This window comes from Canis lupus, chromosome 29, assembly GCF_011100685.1.
Source record: "Canis lupus familiaris isolate Mischka breed German Shepherd chromosome 29, alternate assembly UU_Cfam_GSD_1.0, whole genome shotgun sequence".
Taxonomy (NCBI): domain Eukaryota; kingdom Metazoa; phylum Chordata; class Mammalia; order Carnivora; family Canidae; genus Canis; species Canis lupus.
In genome coordinates this window covers 15,667,319-15,685,694 of record NC_049250.1, presented here as the reverse complement: position 1 = coordinate 15,685,694, position 18,376 = coordinate 15,667,319, and the positions used below count along the sequence as shown (strand labels likewise).

At 36.0% G+C, this 18,376-nt stretch overlaps 1 long non-coding RNA gene across 3 annotated transcripts in view; it reads left to right on the top strand.

Annotated features, from left to right (window-relative positions):
* The window catches only part of LOC102154401, a 78,707-nt gene that overhangs the window by 12,255 nt on the left and 48,076 nt on the right, over window positions 1-18,376 (top strand). Inside the window, exon 2 of one of the 3 annotated variants that reach the window (XR_005381028.1) lies at window positions 17,910-18,042. The exons of the other annotated variants lie outside the window; for them this stretch is intronic. This is a non-coding gene — a long non-coding RNA (uncharacterized LOC102154401). The remainder of the gene's footprint in view (window positions 1-17,909; window positions 18,043-18,376) is intronic. 3 annotated transcript variants of the gene reach the window in all.

The window sequence follows — 18,376 nt, the reverse complement described above, 5'->3', positions numbered from 1 at the left end:
TTTTCTAGCTGGAAAACTCTATTGGGTTTCAAGGCCTGGGAATAATTCTCTGTAAATCTTGGCTCTACTCTCTGGGCACTTGGTTCCACACCCTCAGAATTATTTTTTATTTATTTATTTATTTATTTATTTATTTATTTATTTATTTATTTATTCATTCATTCATTCATTCATTCATTTATGAAAGGTAATGCATCTTTGCAGCTGAGTAGTTTTATTAGCATGACTCATGCCTGTAGAATTTTGGGTGTCTAGCAGCCTTCTTTCATTTCATACTCTCTTTGTCCTTTTGGGTCCAAGCTGGTATTGTTTCTGCTAGTATTTAAAATTCTCAAAATCCTTGTGGGTCTTATGTGTATGTCATGGGATTTGCTCCATTATTGGTGAGGATCCTCTAAAATATTTCTTAGATAATCCCATCTTTATTTTTGGCCTCTGCTGAGCCAGCTGAAGGGATTTATGAATCACAAACTTAATCTTTTCAAAGAGCCTCTTCTGTGATATGTGACTGAATATTCTGACCTTTTGATTGATCTGAGGTATTAGCAAAAGTTTATACAGCCACACACTCAGCTTTTTCTCTCCTGAAGGTACATCCCTTAAATTTTAGCATCTTTGGCAATCTGATAATGCTGAGAATTCCCTAGATCATCAAGTCCTGGTTCCTTTTTGCTTTTAACTCTTTCTCCCCTCATTCTTGCAGGTTTGTCAACATGATTTAGGTACTCTGTAAGGTGATGCATGTTTTCCTTACTACACTTCTTCATTTCTTCCGAGGCCTGTCTAGCAGAGTTGTTAATATTTCTGCTACCAGTCTGTTCAAGGTAATCTAGGCCTTTCCAATCTTGCTTCTCAGAAACTTTCCAACCTCTGCCAACAGTCCATTTCAAAAGCTACTGCCACATATTTGTGTATTTGTTGCATCAGAACCCCACTTTCATTGCCATAACCTGCATTAGCTCTCCATTGCTGCTGTAAAAACTTAACCACACACTTAGTGGTGTAAAGCAACACAAATCTATTATCTTGCAAATTTATTAGAAGTCTGACACAAATTTCACTGGGCTAAAATCAGTGTACCAGCAGGGCTGACAAGGTTTATGGGAGAATATAATTGCTTGCTTTTTCCAGCTTCTAGAGGCTACCTGTACTCCTTGGTGTTTGGCCTCCTCCTCCATCTTTAGAGCTGCAACAGTGGTTTGAATTTTCCTCACCTGCATCCTCTGACATCCTCTTTTACTTCTCTTTTCCACTTTAAGGATTTGTGATTAAATTGGGTTTACACAGATAATCTGGAGTAATCTCCCTGTTTCAAGGTCATTTTATTAGAAACCTTACTTCTTTGTGTAATCTTAAATCTCCTTTGCCATATAACCTAACAAATTCATGGGTTTAGGATATTAGGACTTGAACATTTTTGGGGTGCCATTATTGTGACAACCACACTCATATAATCTCTTTATTTGTTGTAGGTTTATTCAGATTTTCTTTTTTTTTTCTTTTTGAGTCAATTTTGATAGTTTGTGTCTTGCTAGGAATTTGTCCATTGCATCTAGGTTGTCTAGTTTATTGGCATACATCTGTTCCTACTATTTCCTTATAATTGTTTTTATTACTGTGAGGTTGATAGTGATCTAATTTACTGTCATTTCTGGCTTTAGCAATTTTAATCTTTTTTTTTTCTTGGCTCTATCTAAAGTTTTACCAATTAAAAAAATCTTTTCAAAGGAACAACTTGATTTTGTTGCTTTTCTCTATTGTTTCTCCATTCTTTATTCCATCTATTTCCACTCAGTTTTTATTATTTCCTATCTCTTGTTTGCTTAAAATTTTAGAGAAAGAAAAACAAAATAGCGTTTTTTTTTTTTTTTAAAGTATTTTATTTATTTGAGAGAGAGAGAGCATAGGCAAGAGAGTACAATGTGGGAGAGGAGGAGGGGCAGGGGGAAAGGGAGAAGTAGACTCCTTGCTGAGCAGAAAGCCCAACTCTAGGCTTGATCCCAGGGCTCTAGTTTCTTAAAGTGAAAGACTAGATTACTAATTTGAGATCATTTTTCTTTTTAAATATAAGTGTTTATAGCTGTAATTTTCCCTCTAGCATTGCCTTAGCCATATTCATAGGTTTTAGAATATTGTATTTTGTTTTTAGTATTTAAAATATTCTCCAATTTCCTTTGTAACTTTTTCTGTGATCCATTGGTTACTTAGGAGTGTGTTGTTTAATTTCCACATATTTGTGAATTTCCTAAATTTCTTCCTGTCATTGATTTTGAATTTTATTCCATTGTGATCAGGGAATATACTTTGTATGATTGCAGTCTATTTACATTTTTTGAGACTTGTCTTAAGGATCTAACACATGGACTATCCTTGAGATTTCATGTATACTTGAGAAGAATGTATATTCTGTTATTATTAGGTGGTCTGTTCTATAGATATATATTCTAATTGGCTTATAGTATTGCTTAAGTCTTCAGTTTCCTTGCTGATCATCTATTGGTTGTTCTATTCATTATTAAAAGTAGAATATTGTATTCTCCAGCTATTACTGTTTAATTTTCTATTTATTTTTTTAGTTATGCTGATATTTGCTTAGTGGATTTGGGATTTTGTTAGGTATATATGTTTACAATTGTTTTGTCTTCCTGACATATTAATTTTTTTAATCATTATAAAATACCTTTCATTCTCTTTTGTAACAACTTTTGTCTTAAAGCCCATTTTGTCTAATACATACATAGCTCTCTTTTGGCTACTGTTCTAATGGTGTATGTTTTTCCATCCTTTTACTTTTTACTTTCTTGTATCTTATTTCTTACTCATTTGTTTCTAAAATGAGTCTCTTGTAGACAGCATATAATCAGATCATTTAAAAAAATTATCTGGCAATCTCTGTGTTTTGATTATTGTGGTTAGTCCATTACATTTGATGTAATAATCAGTAAGGTAGGATATATATCTGCCATTTTGCTGTTTGTTTTCTGTATATTCTGCTATGTTAAGTAGATACTCCCTAGCATGTCATTTTAATTCTGTTATTTTTTTTATCACTATGTGCTTTGAGTTACTTTAGTAGTGTTTGTCCTGAGGAATATAATTAACACTTAATTTAAAATAATCTAGTTATATTAATACCAACTAATTTTTATAGCATACAATTTTTTTTGCTCCAGTGTGGTCCTGTTCCCACCTGCCTTCTTTGTATAATTTTTGTTATATAAATTACATCTTTATTTGTTATAACACACCAAAAGTTTTATAATTATATTTTTATGTAATCTTTTTAATTAGGAGAAAAAAGGAATTACAAACTAAAATACATTTATGCTACTTTTTATATTTTCCTATTTAACTTCAATGGTGCTCTTAATTTTTTCATGTGTATTTGAATTACTATCTATTGGCCTTTTATTTCAGCCTGAAGGACTCCTTTTAGTATTTATTGTGTGGTTTGCCTTCTTGTGACAAATTATCTATGGTTTTGTTCATTTGGTTATAAAGAGAAAAATTGTCCTGACAAATTGTTAGAATAGTAAGGAAAATTTTACTCAAGACTGTTGCAATAGGGAGAATATTTCACTAGAGGAGAGAGTTTGGGTTTAACTCTGAATACAACAAGGACAAATGGGTATTTATAGCTAACAAGCTGAGTGAAGGTACCAGTAGATGTAAAATTACTAAGAGGAGAGAGACATCAAGAGTAGGGAGATTCTTGCTATACTGACTTAGGATTCTTGTTAAAAGCAGATCAAGGTTTAGGCCTAATTGAGAAGAGGGGTCAGAAGTTTGGTCAAGGAGAGAGTCTTTGTTACGGGAATGTTATAATTTATCTTTCATTTTTGAAAGATAGTTTTTCTGGATATGGAATTCTTGATTGACAATCTTTCTTTTAGAACCTTGCAACTTTAGACCCTTGCAACAATATTCTCTTGCCTTCCAGCCTCCATGGTTTCTGATGAGAAGTCAAGTTTTAATCTTATTAAGGATTCCATGTACATGATAAGTCACCTTTCTCTTGCTGTTTTCAAGATTCTTTTTTGTCTTTTGCCAGTTTGATTATGATATATTTAGGTGTGTATCTCTTTAAGTTGATCCTAGGCTCTTGAGCTTCTTAGACATGCATATTAATATTTTTCATCAAATTTAGGATATTTTTGGCCATTATTTCTTCAAACATTCATTCTCAGCCTTTCCTTTTCTTCTGAGACTCACTCTCATGATTGGTATGTTGGTATGCTTGAAGACATTCCAAAGGTCTTTGAGTCTTTGTTAATTTTTCTTCATTCTTTTTTCTTACTATTCCTCAGTTTATATAACCTCAATCACTCTTCAATTTTGTGATTTTTTCTTCTGTCAGATATAATCTGTTGTTGAGTCTTTCTCATGAAATTTTCACTTCCATTATTGTACTTTAAAACCCTAGAGTATTTATTTGGTTCTTTTTTTCCTCCTCTTCTTCCTCCCTCATCTTTTTTTTCCTCCTTTCCCTCCTTCTTTGTTCTCTTCCTTATCTCCTCCCCTTCTTTCTTATTCCTTTCATTTCTATGTATTATTGATGATCTCTATGAGGTATTACTCTCATAATTTTCCTTAATTTATTACACATAGTTTCATTTAGTTTTTTAAATGTATTTATGATAGCTGCCTTAAAGTCTTTTCCTAGTAAGTTCAACATGTAGGCTTCCTTGGAAAGTTTCTACTACTGATGTTTTTCCTACATGTGGGTCATATTTTCCCTTTCTTTGCATGTCTTGTTTATTCTTTGTTGTAGTTGTTATCTGGACACTCAGTATAATGTTATGTGGCAATTCTGAAAGTGACGTCCCTCTGTACTCCCCCAACCTGAGTTTTTGTTCTTGCCTTTTACTTGTTTATTTAGTGATTTTGGCCTATTCTGTAAAGTATGTGTAAAGTCTGTAAAACTGTATATAGTCACTGATGTCTCTGCTTGATTACCTTAGTGATAAGTTAATGAATGGACAGAGATTTCCTTAAAAGCCTTGAGTCAGTAAGGCTTCCAGCCTTTGCTAATAGATGTGTGTGTGTGTGTGTGTGTGTGTGTGTGTGTGTGTGTTGGGCATATTTTCAATGCTATTACAAGTTATTTACAACTCTGCCTTAGCTTTTATTTTTTGCCTGAGCGGGGTCTCAAGGTAAGCCAGGTATGAGATTCTGGCCTTCTGAGATATTTTCTGAGCATATGCACAGCCCTGGGTGTACACACAACCATGTTCTTACACATGATCTTCTTGCTTGCCAGGAATATTTCAGAACTTTCAAAACCTGTATGGACATGTTATTCCCCAGTTTTTCATTTTAAGTATTTTGGTCAGCCTTTTGTTAGCCCCAGTTGGTAATGCTGTCTCAGGTGGCAGCAAAATTAAACAATTGCCATTGATTGTCTTTGACAAATGCCCTGTAGATAGATCTGTTTGCACAGAGCAAGTTCTGAGTCATGTCAAATAAAGACAAGCCCTGAATGGAGCTTTTTAAGTGAACCACAAGACAGATCAAATGGTGACCGTTCTGTGGGGACAGATCTTTTAAGGGAGTTCCAAACTCATTCTGTTTCTTCCAGTGGCTGCTAGACTGCTGTTTTTCACAGCTACCATAGAGCTTTTATTCTCATGGTTTCTATCTTGCAGCTTTCTTTAAGAACTAGATGGAATAAAAAGTGAAGTTTTCATTTATTATATTAAGGAAGGGAAAATAAAAGGAGGTATTCTGTCTTTTTAAAAATGATGATTAACCTGTTCACGACAGATTTTTTTTTCACGACAGATTTTATTAAAGGAAAGATAAGTGTCATCTGTCACTTCCATCCACCAACAAAAACAATATTTCTCCACAGTGCTGGGTAAATGACTCTTGATTACAGAGAATCCTTGTTAAGAGAGATGCAATTCCTTCCATGTTGATTCAGGCATAGAACAATATAGAATCATATCATTTCATTGAAACACTCGAGTTTGTTCTGTAATAGATAAGTTAAATGCTTTCACCTGAGACTAGTTTTCTGCAGAATTCTGAGTACGTAAGAGGATCACAACAATTGAACTTCTGGATTTATTGTCAAGTAAATTTGATTAGGCTAACCTATAAGTTTTAGGCTACAAAGCAAGATTCCAGTCAGCATTATCCTTGAATTTGCTTATCTCGGTAGATAACAGCAGCAACAACAAGAAAACCTGCAAAAGACAAGCAAATATGGAAACAAACAGCCACAAGCATAAACATCTGAACTTTACTGGGATGGAGCCAGAATAACCAACAATTCATTTTATTCTGGTACTAATTTTATGGTGCTTGGAATTTAATTAAAAATTGTACGATTTAGGGGGTACCTGGCTGGCTCAGTCCCTACAGTGTGGGACTCTTGATCTTGAGGTTGTGAATTTGAGCCCCATGTTAGACATAGAGATTATTTAAAAATAAAATCTTAAAAAGATTGTATGATTTGGCCTTCTATTATTTTTTAAGTGTGACTGTTCTACTCACTTGAATGGAAGATGGAATCATTGAGTGCCTCATGTCTTGGGTTAACCTTGATATACTCAGCTTTAATCAGTGACTAAACTTTTTAGTCAGTCAAATGGAGTTATTAATAATTTTGATTTTCTTTTTGCATCTTTTAAACATGAGAAAAATTAACTAATTGTTTTCCTTCTTTTTTTCCTGCCTACTCCTTTGGTGCTACTTTAAATCTTTATGAGTTAAAATCTGAGTATTAATAGTACTTTTCCTTGATAGGAAAATGAATAATTAAATTATAAAAAGGGTTTTATTTATTTATTTTTGTTTTGTTTTTGCTACTTTTGCTTTTGTTTGTTTGTGTTTTGGTAAGAGGAAGTAGCTGCAGGAAATCTTATTCAACTTTCTAATCAGATCTGGATCCTGAGCAGCCAGATATACTTTTTTGTTCTAGGTACCTTAGCAGACCAGAAGGTCAAGGTAGGTTTTCTCAAATCTGTTATTACACAGGGATTAGTCCCAATGCAATTTGGAGTTTCTTTCTCATAGCTGGTGTAGCTTTGTACTCACTTATTACCAGACCTGATAAATATTTACATAAGTATTAAAGTGACCAGCCCTTTAGAAATATATGGCTCCACTTGATTTACCTGTGAGAGTGTATTACTATCAGTGTTGTTGGTGAATGATAGTTTTGGTTATACAGACCTTAAATACAAGTTTCCCTCCTCAGTCTCTCTATAGAAACACATGAATATGGCTGCTGGTTTATGGAGTGGGGAATATCCATTAGTCTCTGGTGGCTTGAGCCAACATAAATGATTCCTTAGAGCAGTGAGATGGAAAACTAGAAATCTAACTAGCTGTATGGCAGACAAGGACTAGACTTCCTCGTATAATTAACGTGTGAGATGGGAGCATTGCTTCTTGAGGTTTGATGGCCTCTCTGCGTCATGTAGCTCACTGGGTGTGAATGATGTCTGCTTGTTTATCTGGAAATCTGAAAGTTTGCCTTTGTCTTATCTTTACACCTCATTGCTCCTCCATCTCCTTTTCAAATCTCATTTAAAAGGTATTTAGATATTTTTTCCTTGCCCATCTTTCTTAATTTTTCTCTGCCTCTCTTGATGGCATTGTGATTCCAATGTCTAACATTGTCTTTTCCAGGGTATTTGCCAATCTTCTTCTTCAACTCAAACTTTGATATAAAATATCTGTAAACTTAGCCTATGAAACTCAGACTAGTGCATGGAAATATAGTTGTCTAAATTAGTTCAGGTCAGTAAACCGTTTCTAAAACACAAGTTGGTCACTTAGGACATTGCATTAACTCAGGCACAAGTAGTTTCATAAGTTAAATTATTAGTACAGTGTGCCAAGACATTTGTTACTCAGAAACTATAGATTAAAAATGCTCTGAAATGAAATTATCCTTTTAAGAGAGTGGCTCTTCTATTTAGAGCAAAGGGCTATTCTAGTCAGAAGAGATGATGGGCACTGAGCTTGTGAGGTTATTAGGCAAGGTGGTAGCTATGGAGAAGTGTGGAAAGGAGTTTGGAAAGTTCTGACCAGGATTTCCTGCCACTGAATTGAAGGGAGTATACTTTAACAGTGCCTTCTAAAATTTAAATCTCTTGTAGCTTATGTACACTTGTTCTTTCTCTGTTAAAAAGGCTGAAGTATAGAAGTCTCGGAAGGGGGCCATGATACTTACCTGTGGTCACATCCCTACCTTCTCTAATCTCAGGGCATTTGAAAGTTAGTGAGACAAACTTTGAGTTAGCTTTACCAAGTGTGTGCATTCTACTGGATATAGATAGAGGTCAGTTAATTAGTTTTAGTTAACCTATTGGGGACTGGTGTTCCTGGTGTGTAACTTCAATCACAAAGTGGAATAGAGACACTGGCTGGATCTGTTCCAGCATCATTGGGAGGTATTATTTTAAGTAGAGTCAAATTTTACCCAAATATCTAACTCTTGGGGATGAGCTGCTTTTTTATTTCAATGACTTATTATTTCTTGAGCTAGTCTTTGTTTACAAGTAGTGGGCTAGCTAAATCTCTTAGGTATATGGTAGGTAATCCAGACAAAGAAGTGAAGGTGCATGTCTTTTCTGCTGTGAGTGGGCTGAGCATCTCAGTTTCTGGGCTACTTTCAAAGTTTGTGAATGCCAACATGTTTGTCTGTATTATTCTTGGCAATATTGGTCCTGGAGAGACTATTTCTTGGATGGATGCTGCACTGCAGGAAATAAGGGTTTCTGGCCAATGTGGTACCATTCCAAAGGAGCGCTGCCTTTCAGGGAGAGGCTTTCTGTGAAATGTACTGTGCTGCTGCTTTTGAGAGATGCCTGTCAGCATCTCAAGGAGACCAATTGTGATCAAGTGGCTGGAAGCAGAGATTTAAGGGCAGGTGAGAAACCCCAGTGGATTTTCCTCCACACCCGTACCATTTGCAAAACAATTCAGAACTTAGGATCTGGGAGCTTGAGTATCAGTTTTCCCCAGAGAAAGAAGGCACAGCCTTAACTTATGCTTGCTCCAAAGTGTTATTTCTTTGATGTATAGGTATTCTTTTTAATATCTCTGTGGGAGAAGTAAGACATAGGATTTAATTTGCTTACTTGTATTGAGGTTGAGAGGAAGCTTTGAAAAGTTAAGTATCTCCAATTGTTGCTTCCTTGTAGAAGAGTCTAAAGAAAAGCCAGCTCATTGAAATGGAAGAGACCTCAGATATATACCATGGTATGTTGACATGGTTTTCTAAATTCATTCAGTTGAGTTCCAGGATCCTATGATCCCTAAAGTTTCTTGAAGGAAGGTTGGTGGTAGCTGATATTTAATCTCTGCCTGTTATATTACCTCCAAATTTTATCCTCATCAGTGTTTTTAGAGAAGAGATTTTTACATCCTAACTTGCTATCTTTAGAATGATGATGAATTGAGCTTCACATATTAATCCTCTTAATGTTTTAAAAAATTATCTTCATTTTTGTGAATCTTTCTTTTTTATCCCTTTATTCTTTTGGTCAACACTATTGATGCCTATTGTGTGATAATAGAAGCATATGAATTTTCCTCTGCCTCAGTGATAGAGTATTTTATTCTTTTATTAAGTCAGGCACTCACTGGTACCTGGTGCCTCTTCAGAAAGGGAAAGGTCACTTTTCTCAGAGCAACAGCATGAGGACTAATTTTTTAAAAGAACCTGGTTGCTAGGCCATAGGTTCTTTCTCATGTTGCTTCATTTGGGTGTTTTTTCTTGTTCAGAATAAGCTTTCATGAGTTAAAATGATTTCCCAATGGTCTGTCTTGTCTCCTCATAGTATCTTTCAGTTCAGTGCCCTCAGATGATGATGAGTATGCTGAATATGAAAGCTTTTGGCTGAGGCTGAATAAGCTCACTCTAAGACAGATGTTCAGTCTGTAGAAATGTAATAGAAAATCCATTCAGTGTCTCATCAGCCCCAGGTTGATGATGTGATTCAACTTCAGGTGCTTTGTCTTCAGTGTAAACTTTTTCATCTATTGCTTTGAAGATGGAATGATGATTTCAAATTGGATTTAGGATGCTGATGGAAACCAGTGCCTACCTCATTGCTCCTGGTGGCCTACACACTTGTCATTCTTGTCAGCCAGAGAAAAGGCCACTTTTTACCTCCTTAATCCCTTTTTTGACATCTCCCTTCTAGTCAATATTGCTTCCCTTTCCTTAATGTCCACACTGCTAACCCCCTTAGTTGCTGTGATAGGTTATAGTTATCCCTGGACTCATCTCCCTTATTTTACTTCCTTTCCACTGTGTTCTGATGGGAAGACCTCAGGTGCATTTGTTCAGTCTCTACATTTTCAGTGTAAGTCACCAGTCTCTTTTTGAAATGCTTCTTCTTCAGGTCTAGCTTAGTATGATAGATGTTCCTTATAGATAGGAGCAAGGCTCCTGTGAGTCAGTATACACAGGAAGATCTAACACTAGTTGTTAAAATATTGAAATATATCTGAACTGGTCAGGAAATAGCCCTTTCTTGAGACCCTGGATACTCCTCACATGCTTTGGCTTCTTTGGCCCCTCCTCTGGAATCATTCCTTGGAACTCCCCATTAAGGGAAATTTCAAACCCTACTTCAGTGCAGTGGCATCCAGGAATTCATTCTGATTGATTGGTGCCTATGCCAACCAGTTATAAATATTTTGAGCATTGCCCCTCATTGTTAGTAAAATAGAATTCATTGGCAGAGCTTTCTAAACTTTAACATTTATACCTCTTCTGAAGCCTAAACTTTTTGTTAAGAAGCATAACTTCCAGGATTAGATAACAATATCCTTCTGGGAATGGAAGTGAATGTCATATTAGAAAACAAACCATAGGGATCCCTGGGTGGCTCAGCAGTTTGGCGCCTGCCTTTGGCCCAGGGCGCGATCCTGGAGTCCTGGAATCGAGTTCCGCCTCGGGCTCCTGGCATGGAGCCTGCTTCTCCCTCTGCCTGTGTCTCTGCCCCCCCCCCTGTCTATCATGATTAAATAAATAAATCTTAAAAACAAACAAACAAACAAACAAACAAACAAACAAACCATATTCATGTCAATCCAGTAGTAGTTTAAAACAATTTCTCAGGGATCCCTGGGTGGCTCAGCGGTTTGATGCCTGCCTTCCGCCCAGGGCGTGGGGATCCCGGGATCAAGTCCCACATCAGGCTCCCTGCATGGAGCCTGCTTCTCCCTCTGCCTGTGTCTCTACCTCTCTCTCTCTCAAGAATAAATGAGTAAAATCTTAAAAAACAAACAAACAAACAAACAAACAAAACAACACAGTTTCTCAGACCTAGGCTAATTCCTTCATAGTTTTCTTGATAATACTCCAACATCTGACAGGCTCCCACCCCCCACCCATGACAGTATTTGGAACTAACTTGATTTTTGAAGTTTTGGGGCAATGGGAGATTATATACTTAAGAATAGTCACCCCCACATCATTAAGAAAAAGTTCTGATCTTCTGGAGTGATTTTTTTTAAAGCTGTTTATTTATCACCTTTTTGTTCAGTGGTTTGGCAGGATTTAGCCAGCTTTGAGGAATTAAGATTTGTCTTTTCCAATAAAAAACATTTGCCCTTTGTTTGGCATTTAAAAAATGTGATTCAATTTGCACCGTATACATAAGCTCTAGAGTTACATTTTAGAAACCTGCAAACAAATGGAATGAACTCGCTTTTGTGTGTCAATATGTGGTTTTATGGATGGGAAGAGATGGGTACATGCCCATTGCAGGCCCATTCATTCCTCTCATGTTTGAAAGCTTCACTCTGAAATGCCTTTAATGGAAGATGTTTGTGTAATATAGAGGTGGTTGTTCACTGTACCATCACTGATGTGCTGCATTTTGACCAAATGACTAACTTTGTAAATAGACTGTTTATGTCGAGTAGGAGAAAAGCTTCTCCACCGAAGTGCATTTTTAATGATCTACTTTAAGAGTAAGTGGGTTTAGAAGTAGCTGCCCAGGAATCTGATTGGCTGGCACAAATGCCACTTCTCATAATTACCCAATAAACCATAAGGGCTTTGTTGGCACATTTATTCATGCCTGTCATGTCAGACCAGCTGCCACCCAGCATCCTAAGTCCACTTCTAATACCCTCTTTAAAATCTTTGTGGAGAAATTTGGTGCCTACATACTTTTGAAAAATCTTTGTGGAGAAATATGGTATCTAAGTGCTGCAAATTTCATGATAAAATGTGTTGTTTCAAAAACAAGTTAATATTTTTTTCTAAATAACTAAAATTATGAAAAATATGATTGTAGACTAAGTTGTTATATTGAGTTTTAAAAAAAATGTTTCACTTTGGTACTTTAAGATATGTACTAAAAAATGTACCTGTAATTTAATCTAAAATATGCAAATTGTAAATTCCATCTTGAAACCAATTCTTGAAACTTGTGGAAACAATATATTAAAAAAATTAAAAGAATAAAAAGAAATTTAAATTCTATCCTGGAGGTAGGAAGTAACCTGCTCAATTTCTATGGCAAGAAAAAAAAAAAAAGACCCAAAGAAACTGTAATGTAGAAAATCAGAAGAGCATCCTGTACACTAAGTATAATTATTTTCTGATTTCCTTTTAAAAAAAGATTTCTTTCTTTCTTTTTCTTTCTTTCTTTCTTTCTTTCTTTCTTTCTTTCTTTCTTTCTTTCTTCTCTTTCTTTCTTTCTTTCTTTCTTTCTTTCTTTCTTTCTTTCTTTCTTTCTTTCTTTCTCTTTTCTTTTTTCTTTCTTTCTTTCTTTCTTTCTTTCTTTCTTTCTTTCTTTCTTTCTTTCTCTCTCTCTCTCTCTCTCTCTCTCTCTCTCTCTCTCTTTCTTCATGAGAGACGGAGACATAGGCAGAGGGAGAAGCAGGATCCCTGTAGAGAGCCCAATGTGAGACTCGATCCCGACTCCAGGATCACACCCTGAGCCAAAGGCAGATGCTCAACCACTGAGCCACCCAGACATCCCTATTTTCTGATCTCTATATGAAGTATTTCAATTGTATGGTAGACTAAGGATATTCTAAATGATTCTTATACCATTTTTTGAGGAGTAACAAGAAAATATTGAAACTATGTAAATATGGTACATTTAAGGGAAAAATATTTCATCTTGTAAGAGTAGAGATTTTGTATGTTTCACATATGCCTTCAGATCTTTCTATTAAGATCTCAGTTGTATTTTTATTGATTGGTGGGTAAGTAAATGGCAGTCTGTGGGCTCTGCCATTTGTTGTTGACATCTAGAGTAATTCAGCCTATTTTCTTAGACTGCTGTGACACTCTCTACATTATCACATAATTAAGTGGGACATGGGAACAGTGACATACTGAATAAAGAAAATGGACATACACTGAAATATTAAAAGAAACCAGCTCTTACAATGGCCATGTAGGCCTTCCAGAAAATAATAGTTTTACTTTCAAGAAAGTATTACAGAGTGACTCTATCAATGAAAGTTAAATATCCAGTATTTCCCCAGCAGAATATTGGCTCTATGAGGATGAGGATATTGGCAATGTGCTAACATGAAATAGAAGAAATTAAATACACTTGACAATAATTGGCTGAAGAAAATTCAGGAGATGTGTGGTAGCAGCAGAGCACAACAAAATAACACAATTAGGGACACATTAGCCATATGTCTCTATTACATTGAGAACACAGCAATATAAATGACCAGGTGATGACCTTCACCCCAAGCTAGAAGGTAGATGACAAAGTCTATGTGGGTTTGGAAACTTAAAGTTGGAAAAACAAGGATAAAAAATTAAAAGACACAGGAATGGCAGTGGTCTGGTCTGCAGCTTGGAGCTGATGAGGACTTGTTAAATAAAGTTCAGTAAAGGTTCAATATGGGAAAAAATTATCTTGGTTAGGTGCTATGGATTAAGTGAAATTAAAAATAGTTTTTGTGAGATCTCAATATAACGTCTTGTAATTTGTACTTTGTCAGCAAATATTTATGGGTAGTACATGTTAATACATCAGAATAAGTCTATCCTTAGTATTTAAGGATGAATAACCTTCCATAACCATTTTATCTTATGCATTAGAGCCCTGATCAAATTAGAATGGTTCTGTAATTTTTGGTTTATATATTTCTCTTCTGACCAGTCTCTGGTCTTCTGGTAGGTGGGCACAGGTCCTTGGAATCCAGCCTAGTGCTGAGTACATGTGGTCTCTCAGTAAAGTCACCGAATGAATGGTTTTAAGGTGACTTTAGTTATGAGATTTGGTGTGTCTGCAAAGGCAATTGACTGGCTCCTTTAGGACCTTCTCTCTATCTCATATGCATTTTGTCTCTTCTTAGGGGTTTGTTTTAAGGGAGGGCTTGGTCATAATACTGTGTGGTTTTCTCATATTCATTCTATGGTTGTTGTCAAACTGTCCATATAGCTAAAGTAAATATGTGATACAGAGGTAAAGGAAAGAGGAAAGGATAAATTAATGAAGCAATTTAGTTTAAAGAAATGAAATCCCAAAAATGTTTTATGAGTAGTGGCAGGGTGAACAATTTAATTATAAATATATTTATGAATATGTTTATGGAGCTATAGGCTGGATAAGTTCTGTAGAAAAAATTAAGAATATATATGTGTATGTGCAATACCCAATATTTACAAATATGTACAAATACCTAATTTAACATGATTGAAAATAGAATCATAGATCTGTCCTTGTTTCCCACATATTCAATTGATCACATTCAATTTTATTATGAGCACTGGTTGTGCAAGTATTCCAGAGGTGGGCAACATTTCATGTTATATCTTACTCTCCATTTCTATGATTTCTGTTGTTTACAAAAGGAATAAAAGTTTTTATTGACCTTTTTATAGGGGCCTGGTGTAACTTAAAAATACTTGGTTTTTGAGTATATATTGGGTTCTAGGTAAAAATATTTTCATGCTTGTATTTTGTATTTGTTTTCTTTTATAGAAAAAGATATTTAAGTTTTCATCAATATAGTTCATTGGAATGCCAATTTCAGATTTAATTTAGCCTGGTAACTGCTAGGACAACCATAAGACAGGTGAAGGAGACAGGCTTTTGAGGCAGATGAGTCTTCATGTTCCAGTTCTTCCCCTCACTACCTGAGTAATCACAAACAAGCTACTTAACACTTCAAGGCCTCAGTTTTCTCCTTTGTAAACACAAGATGATGTATTCTTCATTGGGTGGTAGTGATGAATAAATAAAATAATATAAATTACCATGGAAGTGTTCAATTAATAATAGATCTCAGTGTAGGAGAACACTTTTCTTCCTTTTAGTATTTGTCTTCCTACTTATTAATGGGAGTGCCATCATTTTACCTCTTGTTACCTTATTTTCTCTGTGACAATGTTAATACTATAATATTACTAGATCATACTGTTTATTACATTGATTCATTATATGCCAGGACTTCCTCAAGCCCAAATGCAATGTAATGCATTTAAAATTAATGAATTCTGAGTCTGTCAGAGTGAGGCTCTTGTTTTTGCTGATTTTTAAAATCTGATTTGTAGACAGAATGTAAGCACAAAGAAAGTGATTTGAAAAAAAAAAAAAAGAAAGTGATTTGAACATCAGAGTTATATTAAAATATGTTGTGCCTTCTAAGAGTATTTAAACTGTTATCATAGAGCACTAGGTTTCTAGAACTCTAAGAGATCTCCTGGGATGAGTTTACTTTCCTGGCTATCACAAGCTATTTTATGGTTTGTGTGTGTGTTTTCCTTTTTTTTTTTTAAGATTTTATTTATTTATTTGAGAGAGTAGGGGACAGGAGCAGAGGGAGAGGAAGAAGCAGACCCCTTGCTGAGTGGAGAGCCCGATGCAGGGCTTGGTCCCAGGATCCTGAGATCATGTCCTGAACCAAAGGGAGACACTTAACCGGCTGAGCCACCCAGGTGCCTCCTGTGTATGTTTTACCTTAATTGAAGCTGCTTATAGTCTATCAATTTAGACTCTTCTGCTTTAGCTCATCCATCCCTAGAATGTTGTCCTGGATGACAGAAGGGAAGTTTCTACGTCATCCAGTTATAAAGGGATTCTGATTTAGGTTGCTACTCTGGATGTAACTACTTTATAAGGACTATGTCTCGGATGTTCCTCAACCTAATGGCTCTCCTGACTTCTTCAGTCAAGCTCAGCCCTTGGTAATTGTCAGAAGTTATCTTGGCAATCTCATGTTTATCACCTAGCTTATCATTCTTCTTTGTCATATTCCCTAATCCAGTCTTCTAGAATCTTGTTCCAGGTCCCCAGCACTAGCCTGATCCTCCTCTTTGCTTCCTACCTTCCAGTCATGACTTTGGCATCTTTCTGATGAATTACTGCATTGGCTTCTCATTTCTTTACATGATAAGTTCTTAGCCTCTGCTCAGATCAGAAGAATCAGCAGCTAAACTTGGCTCCTGCTGCCAATGTCCTGGTCTTGGTGCAATCATTATTGTCATCGTCGTCATCGTCATCATCATTGTTATCATTGTTAATGTCATTATTTTTATTCCTCCTTTTCTCCCTTTCTTTTTTCCCCTTTTCTTTTTAAGACAAAAGCACTCCCTAAGTCCTATTAAAGAAAAAGTTCAGAAGTGCCCTCTGTTTCTTTACCCAGGTAATATACAAGATACAAATATACAAGAGGAAAGGCTGGAGAAGGGAATGACACCACTTGAAACTTCTCTATGTCAAGAGAAAGAAGTGCCATCGAATGATTTCATTGTTCCTGGGGCTGTTTAGGATCTTCCCACTGTCTAGCTGTACTATTAATATTTACTTCCAGTATATATCATTGCTATTGGCTCATTGTGTTCAACTGGTAGGCTCATTGTATTTTACTTTAGTCCCTAAAGTCAGGTTAAAATGAATATTGGAGATAGTTTTGGGAGACAAAAAGGCAATTTTACTTGCCCATTCCTTTCAGAAAACTTCAAATGCTTAGAGGGTAGGGATTGAAGGTGAGTTCAAACAAAAACCTACAGTTCTCCTCCTGTGTCTTTCTCCTTTACTTTCACTTGGAACACTTCACTTCTGATGAGTCTGGTTACGAAATGTATTTTTCCCCCCACACCAGGCAATTTTATAACACCAAAAAGAATTTAGCATTTTTTTTTAAAAAAGTAGACTCCATGTCTACCTTTCATGACTGATATCAAGACCTGTGCTGAGATCAAGAGTTGGACCCAACTGACTGAGCCACCCAGGTGCCCCTAGAATTTAGCAATTTAACTCAATTTATTCTCTATTCTGAAGATGGTGTCAGATCCCACAGATTAAGGGCTCAGTCCCATGAGACTGCTTCCCACTTCAGATGCCATGTACAAGTAGTAGGTTCCCAGGTTATCCACAACTTTCTTCTGACATGGCTATGAATCATAAGTTTCCATGACCTCCTCCCCCTTGGATTCCATTATTTGCTAGAATATATTAGCTCACAGAACTCAGGGAAATATTTATTTACATTACCATTTATTAAAGTATTCAGATGAATAGCCAGATGAAGAGATACATAATGCGAGATCTAGGAGGGTCCTGAGCATGGAAGCTTTGGTCCATGCAGAGTTGAAGTGTGTCGCCCTCCCAGAATGTGGATGTGTTCACCAACCTGGATGTTCTCTGAACCCCTTACTTTTAGGATTTTACAGAGATTTCATCGTGTCAGCATGATCAATTATAAATTCCATCTCCAGCTCCTCTCACCTCTCCAGAGAAGTGGGGATGAGAAGGGGCTGAAAATTCTAAACCTCTAATCATGGCTTGATATTCCTGGTGACCAGCCTCCATGTGGAACTCATGCAGAATTGCCTCTTTAGAACAACAGATGCTCCTTGTGCTCTTATCACTTAGAAAATGACAAGGGTTTAAACAGCTCTGTATCAGGAACTGGGGCAAAGACCATTATATGTATTTTCTCTTATCTCACAGATAAAAGCAATATAGTAAGTCCGCATGATTTGTTCTAGTTGGAATGTGGCTGAGGTTTTCGGGCTGTGGTGTGCTGTTCAGCCGAGTGGGCAGAAATGCTGATCAGTAGCTTCAAATTGAAGACCAGAGTGAGGTAATTACATCTAAGTATAATCCTGGGACATGATCTGTCAGTCATATGAAACTGGAAAGGGATCTGGTGTGCATTTGTCTCAGGTCTTACTCATTTACACAAAATATCTTTTCTAACTGAATTAAGTCTGAGTTAATGAATGGAAATTGAGTTTAGTTTTGGGGTTAATATATTTAAAAGTAGAATTTCATATATGGCAGAAGAGTTTAATTTTTCTACTAAGTTACACGAAAATGAATGTATATTTTCTTGCCTCTGAAAGATTTCAAGCCATACTGGGACACTCTGATGCTCAGAATTTATCCATTAAATTAGGTGGAAGGGTCATAAAACA